The sequence below is a fragment of the Triticum aestivum genome, chromosome 2A (genome assembly GCF_018294505.1).
Source record: "Triticum aestivum cultivar Chinese Spring chromosome 2A, IWGSC CS RefSeq v2.1, whole genome shotgun sequence".
Taxonomy (NCBI): domain Eukaryota; kingdom Viridiplantae; phylum Streptophyta; class Magnoliopsida; order Poales; family Poaceae; genus Triticum; species Triticum aestivum.
The window spans coordinates 134,318,642-134,340,151 of NC_057797.1; the positions used below are offsets into that span (position 1 = coordinate 134,318,642).

The window sequence follows — 21,510 nt, forward strand, 5'->3', positions numbered from 1 at the left end:
GCGGCATAGAATATCACATCCACCCCGCAGCTTAGATGCTATGGTGATATGAGTTTTTACACTGTTGGAAGTGAGATCCAATGGCTTGGGAGTAGTCTTTGTAATTATGCGCAATTTCCAAACTCTCCAAAGGTTTTTTTGCAAATAAAACATTCAGGCTTCATGTGTGCCGTTGCATCTTGGATCCAACGGCTCCCCGTTGCTCATATTAGGTGCTCCCCGTAGCTTAATTACCCGCTATGGTGATATGAGCATCTAGATCGTATGATCAGTGATCACATGCATAGTACTTGTACTTTCTGCACAATTCTCAAACTCTCTCAGTCGTATATTGCAAAAACATTCAAACCTCCTACTGTGGGCCGTTAGATCTCCGTGAACTCGTATCACCATAGAATCTATGGTGCGGGAGCACCTCATATTCTCCCATGCGAGAAAACATAAGGTGCTCTCGCAGCTTGGATGCTACGATGATACGAGCTTCAAGGTCGTTTGATCTGAGATCCAATGGCATCTGAGCAGTCTTTGTGCTTGTAAGCAGTGGCTGAATTCTTTGGGGGCTTTTCTGCAAAAAAAACACTCAAACCACCGAGGAGGCGTTGGGTCACAAATCCAACGGCTCCGAAGAGCTTGTATCACCAAAGCATCTAAGGTGTGGTAGCACATGATATTCTTACATACAGGAGAATATGATGTCCTCCTTCATCTTAGATGCTACGGTGATACGAGCTTCCAGGTTGTTGGATATGGGATCCAAGGGCATCTGAGTAGTTTTTGTACAAATTGTGTGCAATTCTCAAACCCATCAAGGTTTCCTATAAAAATATTAAGACATCATGTGAGCTGTTATATCTCAGATCTACAAGCTCCAAGCGACTTGTATCGGCATATAGCATAGAAGGTATGGGGGCACATGATATTCTCCCGGGGAGGAGGGTGGGGGTGCACAACCAATCGGTGGTTGGGAGGGTGGGGACAAATATAATCTAAACAACCCTAAACAGAGCTTCACAATTTTATCTAAGGTCGAGGGGGTGACCCCCGACAATCATAGCTCCACCTAATTAAACACAACATTTGCATGTACTGTAGTACTAGACTTAATATTCATGTTTCAGTTTCATGTTCATTTTAAATATTGAATTGAGGACCATGCATGTCTTACATTTTACTCCCTTCGTTCCTAAATATTAGTCTTTTTAGAGATTTCAAGTGGACTGGCACATACGGATGTATATAGACATATTTTAGAGTGTAGATTCACTCATTTTGCTCCGTATGTAGTCGCTTGTTGAAATCTCTAAAAGACTAATATTTAGGAACAGAAGGAGTATTTTTGAATCCGTGCCATACATGCATGGTTTGGAAAAATAGATGCACTGTACTTATTGGATTGTTGTTGTGTTCGTGTGTGGGTGTGTGTGTGTGGTCATGTGCTTGATACATACAAAGTTTTCTCACCATCATATTGTTCATCTTTTAAATTTGAATTTGCATTGAAAACCTTAGCAGGGATACCATGAAATGTGAAATCCACGTTGAGATCACTATATCACAAACTCACTCTAATTCAACAACTCGTCATAAATCAATTACCACGTTGAGATTAGTATTTGCAAGGAAAATACGGGCATTATAATACACATAGATTCGTTTGGCAACTTAACAGGTCCCTTTCGTATTCTCGAATGGTAGGACCCAACGGCGTACCAGCCAGACCTTGGCTCATGTTGATCCTAAAAAACGGGCTCGTGTCCTTCTGGTGGCGTGCGTGGTATGCACATTAGGCAACCCCAACCAGTCGAGCCTCCGCGTTTCGAGTCGAAATATCTGGCGGCCAGAATTCCAGCCCTAGGAAATTCCCCTCATGTCCCCGGTCCATAATGACTGCCGATGAACAACAGAGGGATGCTTTAGTAACTAGACACAGTTGTGTTCAAAAAAGTAACTAGACAACGTTACCTACCGTGCCGAGCATGGTTCAATTCCCTCGGTCGTCGCTCGCCAAGGTCACCCGTCAACTGCATTGCCTAGTACTACTACTACTACACTAGGATGAGCACATAATTGAGCCCGTTTTTTTTTCATTTGTTCGTGCCTAGTACTTGAGTTAATATATCAGGCAATGCACTGGTATGGAGGGATTATCCTTTTGCTCTGCATATATAACTTGTCTGAAGTCTAACTAAGAAAAATGTTTGACCAAATCATTTCTTAAGAAATACAACAGGACAGATGTATGGCTTGAAAATTTATTGCATGATGCAGGTTATGATATTGTTTCAAATCCTGGATGTTTAATTTCAAAAAATCCAAAAGTGACCATAAATTCTTAAAACTGAGCATGGTCACGTGATATGGCACAAATATTACTTCGTAATTATTTTCTTCAATTTGAGACAAGCTGCTTATGACAAGTTGCACAAATGAAGAGCCAAGGTATTTTGGAACAAAGATCTGTCACGTTAAGGCAAACGCTTTCACTATTGAAACCATGGGCGTTTAGGTGCCTCCACGAGTCCTGCTTCTCATCAGCAGGTGCCGTCCGAGCAAGCGTGTGAGTCGACGAGAAGCGTGTGAGCAGACCGTTGCGCCAGCTGACAGGGAGGCATGCGAGCAGACCGTGGTGCAGGCTCACCGGGAGGCGAGCCCTTTGACCAGGCTCCGCCGCCCATCTTTGTCCTAACTGCTCCCACTTTTAATGGCGCCAGCGCCGCAGTTTAAAATCAACCCCGCACTATCCGGTATCGCTACAATCTTCTCTCTTCCTCTCTGATTCTCCTGTCGTCTACCTCCAACCAGCCTGACCTAAACGTATGCCATGCCGCATCATGATGGTCTGCCCTTAGTCTTCCAGTTTCTTGAGGAAGACACCCAGCCGAAGTCTCGAGAACATAAGGCACTTTGAGACAAGCTTGAACTGGCCTTGCGGGAAGACGCCGCGCATGTCCCCGCTCCCGTTCCGCCTCCCGTCGTCCCGACTGCGCCAGCGCCCATCCCTGTGGCATTGATGGGCTGGGAGCCGCACATTGTCGCCGAGCTTTATGCCACGGGGTTCCACGAGGTCCCTGCCGACTTTCACGCGCCCATGCACCTGCCAGTGCATGCGCCTGCGCGTGCACTGACGCGCACGCCCGTGCCAGTGCCCGTGCACCTGCCAGCGCATGTGCATGCGTGTGCACTGACGTGCGTGCCCGTGCCCGTGCCCGTGCACACGAATGTCTCTGCCGCGCCGTTGACAGCGCATGTCCCCGCGCGGGTGCCAGTGCCCCCCTCGGCGGCATGGATGGCCGTCGTCGACCGCTTCCTTGCACCAACGCCAACCTCCTCCTCCCGCCAGTTGACTCGCTCCTGGAGACCGAAGTCCAGAACATTGTGGCCTTCCTTAGCTAGGGCCAACGTCCACAAGTACGCCAACAACGGTGCAAGACGCCCCCGCCACCGCGTAATCTAAATTTGCCATGAAAAACCTTCGGATTGCCATGCATAAAATCCGAACGTTTATCATTTCCGTTTATTTTAGATTGATCGTCATATAAATTAAAGTTAGAGTCAGACTAAACGAAATTTATGATTTGATCGATTGAATGTTCTACTAGAACCGTATCAAATTAAATATAAAACATCATCAAACCACATGTATTCCTTGTCATCCAACAACCTAGACTACTTTAATGTCGAGCGCTCAACACGTTTAGCGTGCAGTTAATTTCATGCCAAAAATAGTGCTAATCACATAATAACACGCAAATAATATCCAACTTAATATCCACATGCAATTAATATACTTTCAAATTAACATACATTGCACGTACACACTGACTAGTGCTGCTAGCACGTGAAACTGGTGCCATAACTTATGAATGCATCCAGATATGGTCAACTACAACATCGCCCGCAAGTTCTTCATGTTTGCCCGTGCGTCTAAACGCAGAAGGGGAGGAGAGAGAGCACCAATGAAACCCACCAGTAAGTGAAGGCGAATAGTACTAAAAGTAATATTAAATGTTATCAATTAAATAGGCTGTGGTAATATAAAAATATTATGTGAACAAAGGGAGGTACAACAAACATTGATGTTCTACATATGTTGCCTATTGACATGCGGCTTGAAGGCCCTGGTCGCATGTTCGATCCTCGTCCTCTATTTTTTAATCTGTACTAGTTGACCCGTTGCGCCAAATGACGCACAAACTTGCTGAAGACATGTTGTCAATGAAAATAGTTTCATGCTGGAAAAACCTTCAACTAAATCATGCTATTTTTTAAACATGTTTATTACGTTGTTAGATAATAGTCTGGGACAAGGGAAACTTTGCATAATATGCATATGTTCAGTTTGAAAATATGAGCACTATGATGAGAGAGTAAAGTTGGCATGGTTGTATTTTTTTAGCAGGTTTGGAAACATGGTTATCATGATGAGAAACCTGGCCATGCATATTTTTCCTGGAAAAAAAAGAGGAAAAAGATAAAAAACCTAAGAAAAAAACATGTCTTTGTTGTGCATATTCGGAGATATAATGATCAGGAGGTATTATGATAGCCCATATGTTATTAAGCCCAACCCACGTAGAGCGATGCGTGTGGCCCGTGAGGAGCTGAATATGAAGCGGCAGGGGGCAGAGCCAGCGAAGACTATCTATCCCCTTCCTTTCTTTCTCAGTTCGTCAGTTGGGTAACAAAATGGCGTAGAGACCCACTGAATCCATCTTCAGTATGAAAAGAAATTCCATGTTTTAGTTGTTTTAGTAGCAGGCAAGCATATATGATAACAAATTTAACCCCCTTTAATAAAAAAATAGATACTTGTCGTCTACAATGAGATGTACCTACATATTTTAATTTGATAGTAGACTCCCATTTCAAGACCATGTCATGTTGAAAAAATGTGTATTTTTCAATAATCTCCCATTGCGCCAAATTGCAGACCCACACCATACATGCTTTGAAAATATTCCATCTATCAGTATTGAGCAAGCACATATGGTTACTATTCTAACCACTATATAAACAAAATGAACAGGGGCTTGTATAAGGGTAACCAAAGTTCAAAAGAAAAAAGTGTTGTATGTGTTGTTTTTCTGATGATTTGGGTCTTGGAACACCTGAATAGGCAAGCACAGTATTGCAAGTAAGAAAATGTGAAACATTGCTAAAAACTTGCCTCATATACATGATAGTTTTAGGTCATACAAGCAACGGGGAAAAGAAAAGGCAGTCTATATGTGATGAAGCAAGCCTAAGTCAAATAGGTAATGCCCATACAACCAAATTCATTACAATGGATGGATTTCAGTCCTAAAACTGGAAAGTAAATATGCATGACAGAAGTGAATCGTAGAACGTGGTTTATACACAGCATGATAGTCTTCCTGTGAGTACAGCTTCTACCACACATCTCTTGTAAACAAAAGGAAAGATAACCATACCATACTCAAGTTGACCAGTGCAGAGAGTCGCTATAAAATAGAAACTTCAAAGACCATATCAGGTAATATGTTGATAGGATTTAGAAAACAATGTCCGGAAAACAAAAATATTTCTCAGTATATACTAGGATATCATGCATGCAGCAATCATGTACATAGGTGTTCTCATCAATGAACTAACATCAAGCAGAAAAACTAAAAGGCACCATTCTAGGAAAGTCTGTATATTCTACATGCATCGACCACCTCAAAACTGGAAGGGAGAGCAATATTATTAATCAACAAAAAACAAAAATATTTTTTTCAGAATCCATGAGAACGAATGGAGTGGAAACAGAAAATATTTATAAATCTTTGAAGGATACGAAAGAACTGCAATATTATAGGCTAACGGAATTGATCTTTTCCAGAGATCTTTGCTAGAAGGAAAAAACAGGTTTAACCTTGGAAGAGGATTATTTTTGTTTATGGTGCAATGTAGCTTGCTAGCATTATGCAATGCAATAAAGGAGAAACTACTCTATTAACGACAAATTATACAGTGATAGGTGGTGTTGAAAACAAAACTGATATAAAATGTACATGCCAATGTATATTAATCATAGCAAACAACAAACAGTAACAATGAGAAAATGCATACCACATAGCAACAGCCAACAATAAGCACATGCATCACCCGCTGCTGCGAAAACAGACTCATCTCTTTGGAGAGAAGCATGGTGGACAAAATCAAAATCCACCAGAACCAAAAAGAAATCAAGCACGCATTACACATAAAACATACCCAGTTCATGCATTAGAAAAATAAGCGAGGGCACCACATTTTCTAAAACTATAGTTTAAAGTTAGAAATCTGAACATATACACATATCCTAGGTGCGAAGAGTATCTTAACCACGGCTCTGGTTTTAGCTGAAACTTGCTTTTTTAGATATAGCAGTACATAAAAACACAATGAACATCTGAATAAGAAATTATTCTTCTGAAATTAATATGGCATGGGACTACTATGGACAATGATGGAACATTTATGGTGACACAGTTTTCAGAAATCTTTTTCATTGTCATAGTGGATCTTAGGGAAAATGGACTTTTTAATCAACTTCATAGTGGATCTTAGGGGGAAAATTCCTATGCCACTACAACACCGACAAGTGCGACCATGTTTTCATCAAAACAATATTACCAATTCTTTTGGTTGCAATGAAACACCGAAAACCTGGCTCGAGTACATTTGAACAATAACATTGTCGGCTATCTACATACCTGTAAAATTACATACTCATATATCAAGCTTTCAAAGTATAAGTATTTTTCAGGTCTGGACAGATTCAACCGACTGAAAGAATATTATCCTTTTTAGTTAAAATTAAATAGCTTAATCTTCTATTAGATTTACATGGGCCTTAGGGTATAGAACAGACTTACAGTTGGATAGTAATTCGTGAAAACAGAGTAACCAGTGATAATCAAATCCATTACTGCATCAAGGTACTTTTTTCACATGATCATGCCATAAAGGCATTCCATATTTGCAGAAGAAAGGTAGGAAACTCCTACAAAGCAGCAAGCAAAACACCCAGATTCAGAGCAGCTGGGAACGAATAAATTCAGAAATAGATAATTAGTAAACATTGAAATTGCACGTGTTCTATTGCTACCTGCCTTCTCTTGTTAAGTAACTCATTGAAATACAGATAGTAGCTCACTGATTAGTAGGTGGTGGTGTTCTAGATGCTCATCCCTTCTCACCTTGGGCTCTCTGAATAAGTGATTATGTATTACCAAATCCAATGATGGCTAGCTCCATGAAGATCACACCTGTACCACTGCAAGCAAGCAAGCCAGCTGTTAGATCTATTTGTCCATATAAGATAGGAGTAGGAATAGATGCATATCCTGCTATATGTCATTCAAAATTTCATTTTTCAAATATGCTAGCCTGCTAATTGCATTGGGACAAATCTGTAGAAGCCATTCAGGGCACCTCCAATGCAAGAGTGCTTGTTCGGTGCTTAGGCAATAAAAAATAATAATAATGGAAGTAGCATCGATCTAGCAGTCTGCAACAAATGATGCATGTCAAAACGCAAAACAGATTAACCAAATGAACTACTTACGCTCTGGCAAGGTCAAAAGCTATCTGTATACCCTGTCTTGGGATATATGGGCCAGCAACAGCATACCAACACATGCATTTTCATTTTGCCCTTCAATTCAAGTGCTTACAGAACACATGCATTTTTTCAACTTACAACAGTCCAAATTTTTTCGGAGAGGATTTAAATCGATTTCTTTTGCGAGCGATGCGTACATATAGTTTGGGGAAATAAGTGAACGCAGAACAACAACTCCTTGATGAATCAGTAATCAAATGTAACAAAATGATGAAGTGAGAAAGATGGTTCAGCCTGTGTCTGAATCATTCAGCCTCTCATTATTTTGAGAAAATAGGCTCACCAAAGACAAGACATCATCTATCAGCCTGCTTAAGTGAGTTTCGTAGTGGAGTGTTCCTTGCAGTTCAGGAGCACACCACGGATTCTTGATCATTCAAATAAAGAGCTTTTTCTCACTTACTCTATTATAATGTGATTGCTAGATCACGTACTAAGTGTGTTGAAAAGAGAAGTTATTTTGCAGTCAAAATAAAAAACATGAGTAATCCAAACCAAACCAAGAGCTAAGGTGGTGACGAACACTCAGCTCGACAAGCCCTTATTCAGAACCTTGAAAAGGGTGAATCCAGCGGGCGTCTCGAACGACATCAACATCTCCAACCAAGCAGCAACTCAACTCACCTAGATCGAAGCACACCACACAATGAAATCAAAATGTAATGAAATGATGAGGTGAGAAAGTTCATCCTGTGTCTGAATCATTCAGCCTCTCATTATTTTGAGAAAATAGGCTCAAGACAAGGTATCATCTATCAACCTGCTTAAGTGAGTTTCGTAGTGGAGTGTTCCTTGCAGTTCAGGAGAACACCACGGATTCTTGGTCATTCAAATAAAGAGCTTTTTCTCACTTACTCTATTATAATGTGATTGCTAGATCACGTACTAAGTGTGTTGAAAAGAGAAGTTATTTGCAGTCAAAATAAAAAAACACGAGTAATCCAAACCATGTACAAGTATCATTTTCCTCAGGACCTTATGTATATTCCTTTATCGCCCTCCAAATTTCTCTTTCACTTCTACAAGTGCACGCACATATATTGATTAAGTGCAAATAGAGCTGGCAATAGCAAACATATCCAAACCCAAAATGCAAAGAATCAGATTCAGTATAGAGAGAAGGATACCTTTGGGGCTACGACGTCACAAATAGGAGGCTGCAGCCACTGTAAACCAAGGAGAAAGCAAATTGCTGGCCTAGGAAAAGAAGGGCATGGACAGGAAAATATATAACTTCTACTTACTACAATGGAAGAAGGAAACGGTTGCCAATACATAACTAAACAAAAAAGGACGTTTGGGGGAACAATATATAAAACACTAATAACAGATTCCAAAAGAAGTTGCATTATCAAAAACCCTAATAATCAACAAAATCAAAGTAATCTTCCTTGCCTCTATAGCACATGCCTCAACCTTATAAGGCATAACACGAAACCATGTCTTCGAAATTGAAACATAATCAAACCGCTCTTAAATATCTGAAACACACATCGTATTCCTCCCCAAGACTGCTATTATCCAACTATGATGGTCTAATCAGATTCACATGCCACGACCATGTCTTCGAAATTGAAACATAATCAAACCGCTCTTAAATATCTGAAACACACATCGTATTCCTCCCCAAGACTGCTATTATCCAACTATGATGGTTTAATCAGATTCACATGCCACGACCACACACAACAATCACATAGTATGTTACTTGGCCCTAGTTACTTAAAGCAGTTTTAACAAAATACATGTTACCTCCTCTGATCCATATTAATTGTCATTGATTTAGTACACTACTAAATCAGCGACAACTAATATGGATTAGAGGAAGTACTTTCTTTTGACTACCTTATGTGGAGCAAAGGCCACACAATCCTTTATTTCAATCAAAGGAAATATATACAAACAGAGAATAAACAGTCCCAAGAGAAAAGAAAGAAAGAAAGAAAGAAAGAAAGAGAAAAAAGAACCCTGAAGTTCTTACCATTTGAGTTGCTTAACTACTTGTGGAACTAAAGGTGCGAAGGCCAGAGGTAGGAACCACTATCTCAGGCGTTGGCAACTTTGCCTCTTGTTTATCGAATTAGTATGTACTCCTATACCATCACGAGGAAGAGGTGGAATGGCGGTAACCTGTTTAACAAATGATTAATGTAATCACATTTGTATCCTAAACTGCAGTTAAAGTATTAACAAGTATCATGCATACACAGATTGATTTTCTTTCATAGGAGAACTGATTTGAAGTTCATGAGCCAAAACCAAAATAACAATGGCACCCCGCCTTGTAGTACAGCCAGCCTGCCTTTGCCGCCCATAAATCAAATCTACCAAAACATACAGACAAATTTATAGTTTAGAGAGGGATGATCTTGCACACACCTCAACCAAAATGACATGTGCAAACACCAGACAGGTTGATATGGTCGTTGAGGAGAAATATTCTAATGGAGAAAGCCACAGAAAAATCTGAAAGAAACAAAGTCAACCACCAACTTAGCAGTTTGTAAAATTGGGAATAGAGCAATAGGAGGAAAGTAGAGAAACCATACACATTATAGCAAGGATGTACTTCTGACAGCCGTGCATAGAGCAACACATCCTCAACACCGTTCTCTTTGCCGCTGCAAAACAGGAGCCAGTGGTGAGGCGCCAGCCGGCCGGCATCACCTTCACCTTTCCCACTCCTCCTCAAATCTGTTAGCAATGCCTGACCTCCGCCCACCCTCTCCTCTGCAACGGCTCACTCTCTCCTCGATCTCAACCAATACATCAGCCTGAAGCTTAACACCTAATAATAAGATTTCAGAATAATCAATAATTTTTACAAAGGAACCTGTAGCTGCAGCAAGGGGTTTATGAGTAAATTAACATGTAGTTAAATGAGCTGAAGCACACAAAAATAATAGTTTGAGGTGAGTACATCTACCTAGTTGCTAATAGATCATTAAATTCTCAGATATGTCAGTACAATACTCTCAGATATGTCAATACAATAATCTTAATCCCTGTCAACAACATATCAGATGGATTTACATCCTCGAACCTGCACCAATCCAGAAGTTAAATGAAAATCTATATTGGCCTATAACACATGAATATTCCAACGTTAGTCCTATCTGAAGCCATCTTCAGTTGAACAGAGAACCACAAAGGCAAAATGTGTGAGAGAGAAAATGAGTGCGGGAGAGAGAGATGGTTGGGGGCTCACATACACTCCTGCAGCCGTGAAGACACCTGAAGGACGGCGCTAGGGTCTGCCGCGGCCCAGACACGAAAGACGGCGTCGAGCCGAGCCGACTACCTGGCTGGCATCTGCTCCTCTCTGGTTGAGCCCCTCCTCCCGGGATTCTCGAGACGAGGTCTCTCCTCACGTGGCTTCCTCGCTGCCTGAAAAGATGAGAATCTCGGGCAACAAGGGACGGAGGATGAACTAGGGAGACAGTGGAAAAGGTTGGGGCGGAAGGAAACTGGCCACCTGCACGGACAGAGTCGGTGGACGGAGCAGCATAGTAGTCGGGCGAGACGAAGACGGGCGCGTCGGCCGACAGGCGGCGTGCGCCGCCCCCTGGCGGCGGGAGAGCGGCACGAACTCCTCCGCGGAGGGGTTCAGCACGTCACTCTTGTACTCCCTGACCTCGTCCTCCCTGGCCTTGGCCGCCACCGCCCCGCCCGCGGCCGCCGCATCGGCCCTCTCCGCGCCCGCCCCGGCCGCCGCCCGCACGGCGTTGGCGCGGATCGGGCCCTCGGTCGCCACGGAGGTCGGATGGAGCAGGGGCAGCGACCACGGGATCGTAGGAAAGGGACCTAGGGTTTGTGGCGCCTGAGGGAGAGAGATCGAGGAGAGAGGGAGGGTTGTAGAGTGCGGGCGATTGGATTGGGCCGAGGGGCTTTAGACGGCAGGGTTACCCACGCCCCCGCAAATGGCGCGACGTGCACGCGGCGTGCGGGGAGAGGGCGCACTCGCACCTCGAAACGGCTTACCCAGCCAATAGGCACAGAACAAGAGCCCACCGGTCATTGGCCATGCAAATTTACCACGCGGTCAAAACCAGCAGCGAGAGCGGCGAGCATCTAATGGTCGAAACAAAGTCAAAGACCAGTTTGACCACGATCGAATGGCCAACGAAGCAGGAAATCGAGGGAGCTCACTAGGAGCGAGTTGGCTAGCCTTTGTATTGTTTTAAATATGGGTCCAAATTTGTTTGATGACATGTGGGCCCCTTGGTGTGTAGTTTGTAGCACTTTAATTTGTGGGTCCAAGTTTGTTCCATTCCAAATGGACTATCGGTGTGTAGTTTTGTAGCTTATTTATAATAATTAAAGAGAACAACAGAGTTTTTTGCAATAATACCATGGTGCAACGTTGAAGGTGAGAAAGGACGTGCGAGAGAGCGATGACCGAGCCAGAGGGAAATCAACTAGGGGAGTTGCGGGGGTTGCAACGGTGTTTCGAGTAGTTGTGGGCCGAATGCTACGAAAATATAATCTAAACCGACCGGAATAAATGCCTACACAAATTAATCCAAGGTTGGAGTGCCCCTCGCAATGTAAATAGCTCCGGCTTTGCAAGGGATGGAGAGGTAGCTTCAATGTGTGGAAGATACGGCGTGAGAAAGTGAGGTCAATCGAGAGACATATAGATAGAGACACAAAGTGAGTGTGGTCCGACATTCATGGAACAAATATATATGCTCTGGAGAGATATTGTCTGATTGAGCTTTTGATAAGGGTGAGGGTTGTAAGATAGAGCTTGAGAGATGATCCAGCCACAGACATGTAGATATATTTTGTGCGTGGGAGGAAGCAAGGTCGATCGATCACATAGGGTCATCGTGCGATCGAAAGAGTGAGATGGGTTGGAGAGAGTGGCCTGGATAGACAATGTGCGTGAGAGAGTATACAATGTGAATAAGTCGAATTGGGCTCAAACATGATGATATATCGTTTTTGTCCGAGAAAGAGTGAGGTCAATCGAGACATACAAAGAGAGAGAGAGAGAGAGTGGCCCGCCATGAGGTCGAAAAAGTGGGGGCAGCTTCGATGGACTGACCTAGATAGACAATCTGTGTGAGAGAGTATAGAGTGTGTCGATCGAGGCCCGAACAGGGAGATATATCATTTGTGTGTGAAAGAAAACGAGGTTAAACGAGACTCGGATAAAGAGAGCGAGATTGAGCGAGTGTGGCCCGCCATGCGGAAGAAAGAGTGAGACAGTCTCGAGGGAATGACCTAGATAGACAACGTGCGTGCGTGTGCATGAGAGGTTGGGGGCTAGATAGGCAATGCATGTATTTAGCGTGAGAGGGTGAGAGGGAGAGGGAGAGAGAGCTCGGCATGGGGTGCAATGGCAGGTGTGTGAGGTAAATACATTTCGTAACAGAGTGGAAAATGGGGTTGTGTAGTTGAGAGAGTTAGAGATCGAAACATGGAGAGAAAGAATGGATGTGTGTTGGAAACCGATAGCTTCCTAAGGTGGTTAGGAGAGGAAGATTGACCGATACATGAAGTATGTAGCGTGTGTGCGTGGGGGGGCTAAAAACAACATTTGAATGTAGATAGTATGAGACTTAATATCGATGTTTCAATTCGGTGTACATTGTAAGATTTGAACTGAGGACCATGCATATGGGTAATTATTTCAAATTCGTGCCATACTAGGTTTCGAAAAGTTGACATTGACTCGATTTGTTGTGCTATTTTGTAGGTCATATGTTTGAATCCATCCAAAAGTTTTCTAACTACCATGGTGTTCATCATATACATATGAATTTGTATTAAAAAGTAGTATGGATACAGTGAAATACAAAATCCACATTAGAATTGGAGATCGCTATGTAACACACAGTCTAATTCAAATAACTAATTATGTGACACACACTCTAATCCACGTTAGCGTGGATACCGTTTCGATTTTTTTCAAATAACTCCTCATTAATTAATTTATAGTATCTCGTTTCGAATGATTAATTATTGCAAGGAAAACACAGGCATGGTAATACATACAGATTCGTTTGCAAATGAAAGAAGATTCGTTTGCATTCTCAAATGTAGGCGCACCAGGGCCGTGTCGTGGTGGTTGCGTGTGTCGGACGGACGCGTAGCACCCACCCACCCCCCAGAAAAGGACGACGACAAAATAAGTTCGCGCTTCTTGTTTCAGATTGAAATATCTAGCGGCCCCAATTCTAGCCCTGCAAAATCTCTCTTCTCCACCGTCCCCTTCTGCGCCCAGATTGCTCAAATCCCTAATTTGCCGCCAACCCAAGCAAAGTTCGAATCGCCCCTCGTCTCGTCTCTTTCCCCACCTCTGTGCAGACGATGGTCGCGCTTCACCACCGCACCGGAACTACCTCATCTACGCCCTCGTCCACCGCACCGGGTGGTCCACCGACAACGTCGGCCGCCGCAACCGATGTGCCTCACAAACAGTGACTTCCACCGCATCAGGTGCGCTTCACCGACGCCGTCTCCCAGCTCACCAGGGCTACTTCACCGAGCACATCGTCGCGCCTCCGCCCCCCCGAGGCCGCTGGGGCTTCACCAACGGTCTCGTCCACCGCATCGTACCGCTCCGCTGCCACTCAAGATCTGCATCCATGCGCGGTCAGCCAACGCCAGCGTCTCACCCTCAACGGCTCTGAAGTGACCCGCACTCTAGCTAGGCGAGCATGCCCAAATGCCGGTCCGAACTAGGTATCCACACATCACTCCCTTGTGCACTGTTCCGACGATGGATATCCTTTCACTGCTCTCTTAGCTTACACGCCTATCCAAATTTGACTTTAACTCTTATTTCTTCTTGATATATCATCTGAAACAAGCAAATCCATTTTTTAGCGAAGCATGGCGGCGCTACGGGGTCTGGTACACATCCTGCACGCCCGTATAACCTTGTAAGTATATGTCCTCCGGTACAACAGCAAGGTCGATTCCTCTTATTTGATCAGCCATTCGCTGTGTCAAAAATGCAGAGGGGGATGCAAGGAGCACAAGGCATGCACATCCAAGCAAGTGGTAACATGGACTTGTACATGGAACATCCCAAGCGCAAGCAGAGCTGCAGTGAGCCTGTACAATGAGCTAGCGTAAGTCCTTACATTTCATTTAATTCGTACTGGCATTCGTGTATGATTTGTGTGCAATGGCGGATCCATGAATTCAAGTTACCAGGGACGAACATTTAACTTAAAAAATACGAAGGCACTTGCACTCCGGAAATCAACATAATTTGAGAAATGTGAAGCTACATGCACTTTGAAAACTAGCTAATGATCCAAAGAAGTTCAGATTATAAACACTAAATGATGCAAGCACCAAAAAACACAAAATGCAACATGGTGTACAAGGACTCACTACAAAAAATACACTTCCGTGATAATACGTGTTTGTCACAGTAGGTCGTGTTTTTTATCATGCATGTACATCCATGACAAATTTATGACAGAATCAAGATAGTCATACCTGTGCTGTCGTAGAAGTGTTCCATGACATTACCAAAATTATCATCACGGAAGTGTCCACTTCCATGACGATAAATCGCACGTCACAGAAGTGCTTTCGTCAAGGGTGACCCACACGTGGCATCCACCGTAACGGAACGCTGTTAAGCTATCAGGTCAGGTTTTGGATCCGATAACCCGTTAATAGCCCCGACCAATGGGAAATTTCCACGTGTAAAATTCTTATTGGCCGGACGAAACATGTGTCAGCTCGTCAGTGGGTCAAATAGGCGCCTATGATACGTCGACACGTGGCACGACCCAACAGAGGCCCATTCCTGTGAAAAGGCCGGCCCGTTTGACTTGGTCAAAAGGTGGCGGGCCGGCCCATGGAAAGCCTGTTAACGGCTTATTCGCATATAGCCCATTTACAGCCCGCTAACCCAAGGCCCGTTACGCCCTATCCGAATTAGGCCCAGTAGCGTCATCTGGGCCATCCAATATGATTCCAGCCCGTTTTCACTTCTGGCCCATGTATGGCCCATGATGTCTTTCAGCCCATATGAGGCCCTATGTAACTCTTGGCCTATTAACGGCCCATGGTGAAACTGGACCGTAATGAACAGTGTATCACTTTACACCCATTAACGGCCCGTGGTGAAACTGGCCCGTAATGAACAGTGTATCACTTTATACCCATTAACGGGTCGTTATTCTGTTGGGCCGTTTCCAGCCCATGTTATCGGTCGGCCTTCTCAGAGCCCATTTATTCTTGGGCTCATTTCCAGCATTCGTTTACTTACGACCCGTTACTGTCATTTTCTGCTTGTGGGCCAAATTCAACCCGTGGTTACAATCGGCCCATTTGTGGTCCGTTAATACGTTGGGCCGTTTTCATAGCGTCATCAAATACGACCTATTAACGATGGCCCATTACGGTCGGCCCATGAACGGATGATTCCAACTCTAGCCCGTTTACGGCCATAATGTGGCCTGTTATTGGCCCATGTTTGGCCAAACGATCATACGGCCTGTATAAGGCCCATTGATGATACGGCCCGTAGAAGGCCCATTGTTTCTATGGCCCGTAGAAGGCCTACTGTTTCTACGGCCCGTAGAAGGCCCACTATTTCTACGGCCCGTAGGAGGCCCAGTGTCACTACAATAAATATTAGCCCATGGTTATTGTGGCCTAGTTTTAAAAAATAGTTTATTGTAGCCACTAGTTAACCACAGAAAAAGAACTGCAATGACTACAAGCAAACAAATAAACAAGACAACAACGAAATAAATAAGCAAGCAACTAACACTAGGCTATCACGGCTATTACACATATTACATCCACTAGGCATCAAAGTTCGCCACGGGTGCAAATATAGGGAACAAAGCAGCATATCATATTCATTGGCCGTCAAAATTGGCCACCAGTGCAAATAAATGCGGCAGCAAAACAAGAGCATAACTGAAACAACTTCAGAAGAGCTCAAGAAACGTTATCCTGGGTATCCACCATGCTGGCAATAAGCTTAGCAAGCTGATTAGCTTTGACATGTTTGGTGCTAAAATCCTCCAACGCTTGCTGTTGCACCAGAAAGTATGCATCTGAATGCTCCAGGGACTTCCGCACTCCTTCCGCTTCTTATCGCAGCACAACTGATCGATGTCTTTCAGCTTGTAGTTGAGACTCAAGAAACCAAACTGATTCAGACAGTGAGTTTGAATAGCTTGTGCAAGCGGTAGTGGCCAGTAACTCCAACACTAAACCAAGACAGGATGTGTCACTATCCTGAACCTTATCTGCATTACTTCCTTTACCGTTGCTTAATAAGGCACTCTTCCCCAATATTCTGTCAGCATTCTAAAAGAAGAAACAAGCAGACACATAACAAGTTTAGCATGTACTAGTATATGAAACTCATTTCGGTGAACCAGTTCATTAGTAAGGTGGACAGGATTAAACTACCAAGTCTTCTATTGCCAAGTACTAGTACATAATAAAAGCATCAAACAAACATATATCTATGTCCTATGGTAGCAATGGAATCTTAAATTAGAACAGTTGTTCTTCAGGTTTAGGCACTTGTTCTACATGAATAGAGTACAGTAAGACACAAGAATATAATACTTCAAAATAGAAAATGAGCTCATAGACCTTACCACATTCTTGGTTCGGGACCAGTATAGAACAAGGCGTTCCCAGTCATCGTCTAGTAAATGTGTCTCGGGAGAACATAAGGGAATTTGATGAGTTTCTTTGTCAGTGAAGTACGTTTTCTTCAGGTAATTCCGATACTGCCACCAAGCATTTTTGAAGATAGCAGAGGTATTAGCACAGGTTACCTCATCCCGAGTTTCCAAATCGGTCCTTCTCTATAGAGAAAAATGGGAAAATTTATTGTATTATAACCATCATGGAGGTAGGATGTATGGGATGAAGCAAAGTAATTGCCATGAATAACATTACTTACACATAACTCCTGGACAAACACCTGCAACTGGCATTTTCCTTCATCTTCAGTATAATATTTCCAAGATGGGAAGATACGCACATACGATTTAACAACATCAAATGCGATAGATGCTAAACTACGACTAGCTAATTGTGCTTCCTCCACAGGAATAGGCGTACTAACTGGTGGAGTTGGGGTTCGTCGTGATAGTACTGGCCCTTTGGGCACTCGAGCTGCCTTACTAACTGCTCTTGTTTGGGAGCTCTGTGGTGGAGATGGTGTTGTGTCAACAGGAACTGGGTTACTATCGGCTGGGGTTGGGGTTAGATTGGGTGAAGCTGGTTCTCTGTCCATCATAGTAGGGGTACAATCTGCGAGAGTTTGGGTTATGTGTGGTAGGGCTGGTTCTTGTGCATGTACAACCGGGGTGCTATCTCCACCAAGAGGTAGCATTGTTTTATTTGAAGACCGTATTTTTAGTCCGCCAGATACTGGCATCACCCGCTCCAATTCAAATGGCTGATAAACAGGAAAAATAGTTGAATGTACAGACATTGTATGAGAGACAAATGCAATAGATAGTGTGGGAAAAAGAGGGCATGAAATAGTTGGCATGTATATTGTTTAACTAAAACAGATAGCATGACATAATTTCACATATATGATGCCTATCTAAACTGGATAGCATAGCATAACATAATTCAAAGATATGATGAATAACTAAACAGGATCGCATGACATAATTCACCTACATGTTATCTAAGTAATCAGGTGTTGGGTTACGTAGCAGAAATTCAAAATTTTCCTACGTGTCACCAAGATCTATCTATGGAGAGACCAGCAACGAGGGAAGGAGAGTGCATCTACATACCCTTGTAGATCGCTAAGCAGAAGCGTTCAAGAGAACGGGGTTGATGGAGTCGTACTCGTCGTGATCCAAATCACCGATGACCAAGTGCCGAACGGACGGCACCTCCGCGTTCAACACACGTACAGCCCGGTGACGTCTCCCATGCCTTGATCCAGCAAGGAGAGAGGGAGAGGTTGAGGAAGACTCCATCCAACAGCAGCACAACGGCGTGGTGGTGGTGGAGGAGCGTGGCTATCCTGCAGGGCTTCGCCAAGCACCACAGAAGAGGAGGAAGGAGAGATGCAGGGCTGCACCAACGAGAGATCGAATCGCGTGTTATGGGCAGCCCTAGGCCTCACTATATATAGGAGAGAGGGAGGAGGGTGCACCCCTAGGGGGGAGGTAGCCCTAGATGGGAAACAAGGGGTAGCCAAGAGGGGAGAGAGGGAGGCGCCCCCTAAGGTGGGCCTTAGGCCCATCTAAGCCTAGGGTTTCCTCCTTTTTTCCTCCTAGCTGCCCCTTGGGCCTTGTGGGAGGCGCACCAGCCCACTCAGGGGTTGGTCCCTCACCACTCTTGGCCCATGCAAGCCTCCGGGGTTGGTGGCCCCACTTGGTGGACCCCCGGGACCCTCCCGGTGGTCCCGATACATTATCGATAAACCCCGAAACTCTTCCGGTGACCAAAACAGAACTTCCCATATATAAATCTTTACCTCCCGACCATTCCGGAACTCCTCGTGACGTCTGAGATCTCATACGGGACTCCGAACAACATTCGGTAACCACATACAAACTTCCTTTACAACCCTAGCATCATCGAACCTTAAGTGTGTAGACCCTACGGGTTCGGGAGACATGCAGACATGACCGAGACGTTCTCCGGTCAATAACCAACAGCGGGATCTGGATACCCATGTTGGCTTCCACATGTTCCACGATGATCTCATCGGATGAACCACGATGTCAAGGACTTAATCAATCCCGTATACAATTCCCTTTGTCTAGCGGTATTGTACTTGCCCGATATTCGATCGTCGGTATACCGATACCTTGTTCAATCTCGTTACCGGCAAGTCTCTTTACTCGTTCCGTAACACATCATCCCGTGATCAACTCCTTGATCACATTGTGCACATTATGATGATGTCCTACCGAGTGGGCCCAGAGATACCTCTCCGTCACACAGAGTCACAAATCCCAGTCTCGATTCATGCCAACCCAACAGACACTTTTGGAGATACCTATAGTGCACCTTTATAGTCACCCAGTTACGTTGTGACGTTTGGTACACCCAAAGCATTCCTACGGTATCCGGGAGTTGCACAATCTCATGGTCTAAGGAAATGATACTTGACATTAGAAAAGCTTTAGCATATGAACTACACGATCTTTGTGCTAGGCTTAGGATTGGGTCTTGTCCATCACATCATTCTCCTAATGATGTGATCCCGTTATCAATGACATCCAATGTCCATGGTCAGGAAACCGTAACCATCTATTGATCAACGAGCTAGTCAACTAGAGGCTTACTAGGGACATGGTGTTGTCTATGTATCCACACATGTATCTGAGTTTCCTATCAATACAATTCTAGCATGGATAATAAACGATTATGATGAACAAGGAAATATAATAATAACTTATTTATTATTGCCTCTAGGGCATATTTCCAACAGTCTCCCACTTGCACTAGAGTCAATAATCTAGTTCACATTGCCATGCGATTAACACTCACAGGTCACATCGCCATGTAACCAACATCCAAAGAGTTTACTAGAGTCAATAATCTAGTTCACATCACTATGTGATTAACACTCAATGAGTTCTGGGTTTGATCATGTTGCTTGTGAGAGAGGTTTTAGTCAACGGGTCTGAACCTTTCAGATCCGTGTGTGCTTTACAAATCTTTATGTCATCTCCTAGATGCAGCTACCACGTTCTATTTGGAGCTTTTCCAAATAACTGTTCTACTTGGAGCTATTCTAAATTGTTGCTCCATTATACGTATCCGGTATCTCTACTCTGAGCTATCCGGATAGATGTTAAGCTTGCATCGACGTAACTCTTTACGTTGAACTCTTTATCACCTCCATAATCGAGAAAATTCCTTAGTCCACTAGTTACTAAGGATAACTTTGACCGCTGTCCTGTAATCCATTCTTGGATCACTCTTGTACCCCTTGACTGACTCATGGCAAGGCACATTTCAGGTGCGGTACATAGCATAGCATACTGTAGAGCCTACGTCTTAAGCATAGGGGACGACCTTCGTCCTTTCTCTCTATTCTGCCATGATCGAGCCTTTAAGTCTTAACTTCATACCTTATAACTCAGGCAAGAACTCCTTCTTTGACTGATCCATCTTGAACACCTTCAAGATCATGTCAAGGTATGTGCTCATTTGAAAGTACTATTAAGCGTTTTGATCTATCCTTATAGATCTTGATGCTCAATGTTCAAGTAGCTTAATCCAGGCTTTCCATTGAAAAACATTTTCCAAATAACCCTATATGCTTTCCAGAAATTCTACGTCATTTCTGATCTATGATATGTCGACAACATATATTCATCAGAAATTCTATAGTGCTCCCACTCACTTCTTTGGAAATACAAGTTTCTCATAAACTTTGTATACACCAAAATATTTGATCATCAAAGCATACATTCCAACTCCGAGATGCTTACTCCAGTCCTCAGAAGGATTGCTGGAGCTTTGCATACTTATTAGCATCTTTCAGGATTGACAAAACCTTCTGGTTGTATCACATACAACCTTTCCTCAAGAAAATCATCGAGGAAACAATGTTTTGACATCCTATCTGCAAGATTTCATAAATAACACAGTAATCGCTAATATAATTCCAACAGACTCTTAGCATCGCTACGAGTGAGAAAGTCTCACCGTAGTCAACTCCTTGAACTTGTCGGAAAACATCTTAACGACAAGTCGAGCTTTCTTAATGGTGATACTTACCATCATTGTCCGTCTTCCTTTTAAAATCCATATGTACCTAACAGCCTTACGACCATCAAGTAGTTCTTCCAAAGTCTACACTTTGTTTTCATACATGGATCCTATCTCGGATTTTATGGCCTCGAGCCATTTATCGGAATCCGGGCCCACCATCGCTTCTCCATAGCTCGTAGGTTCATTGTTGTCTA

At 43.6% G+C, this 21,510-nt stretch overlaps 1 long non-coding RNA gene across 20 annotated transcripts; it reads right to left on the reverse strand.

Moving 5' to 3' along the window:
* Positions 1–4,767: 4,767 nt before the first annotated feature.
* On the reverse strand, positions 4,768–11,496 carry LOC123187986 (uncharacterized). Of its 20 annotated transcripts, none has more exons than XR_006494256.1 (5): positions 11,085–11,496; positions 10,818–10,996; positions 10,536–10,652; positions 10,159–10,397; positions 4,768–10,075 (listed from the first exon to the last, which is right to left on the reverse strand). It is a non-coding gene; the product is annotated as an uncharacterized lncRNA (long non-coding RNA). The 20 variants fall into 20 exon arrangements; XR_006494264.1 differs by lacking the exon at positions 10,536–10,652 and having other exon boundaries at positions 4,768–8,806; positions 9,591–9,739; positions 9,816–10,075; positions 10,818–11,495; XR_006494266.1 differs by lacking the exon at positions 10,536–10,652 and having other exon boundaries at positions 4,768–8,628; positions 8,737–8,806; positions 9,591–10,075; positions 10,818–11,495.
* Between the last annotated feature and the right edge of the window lie 10,014 nt (positions 11,497–21,510).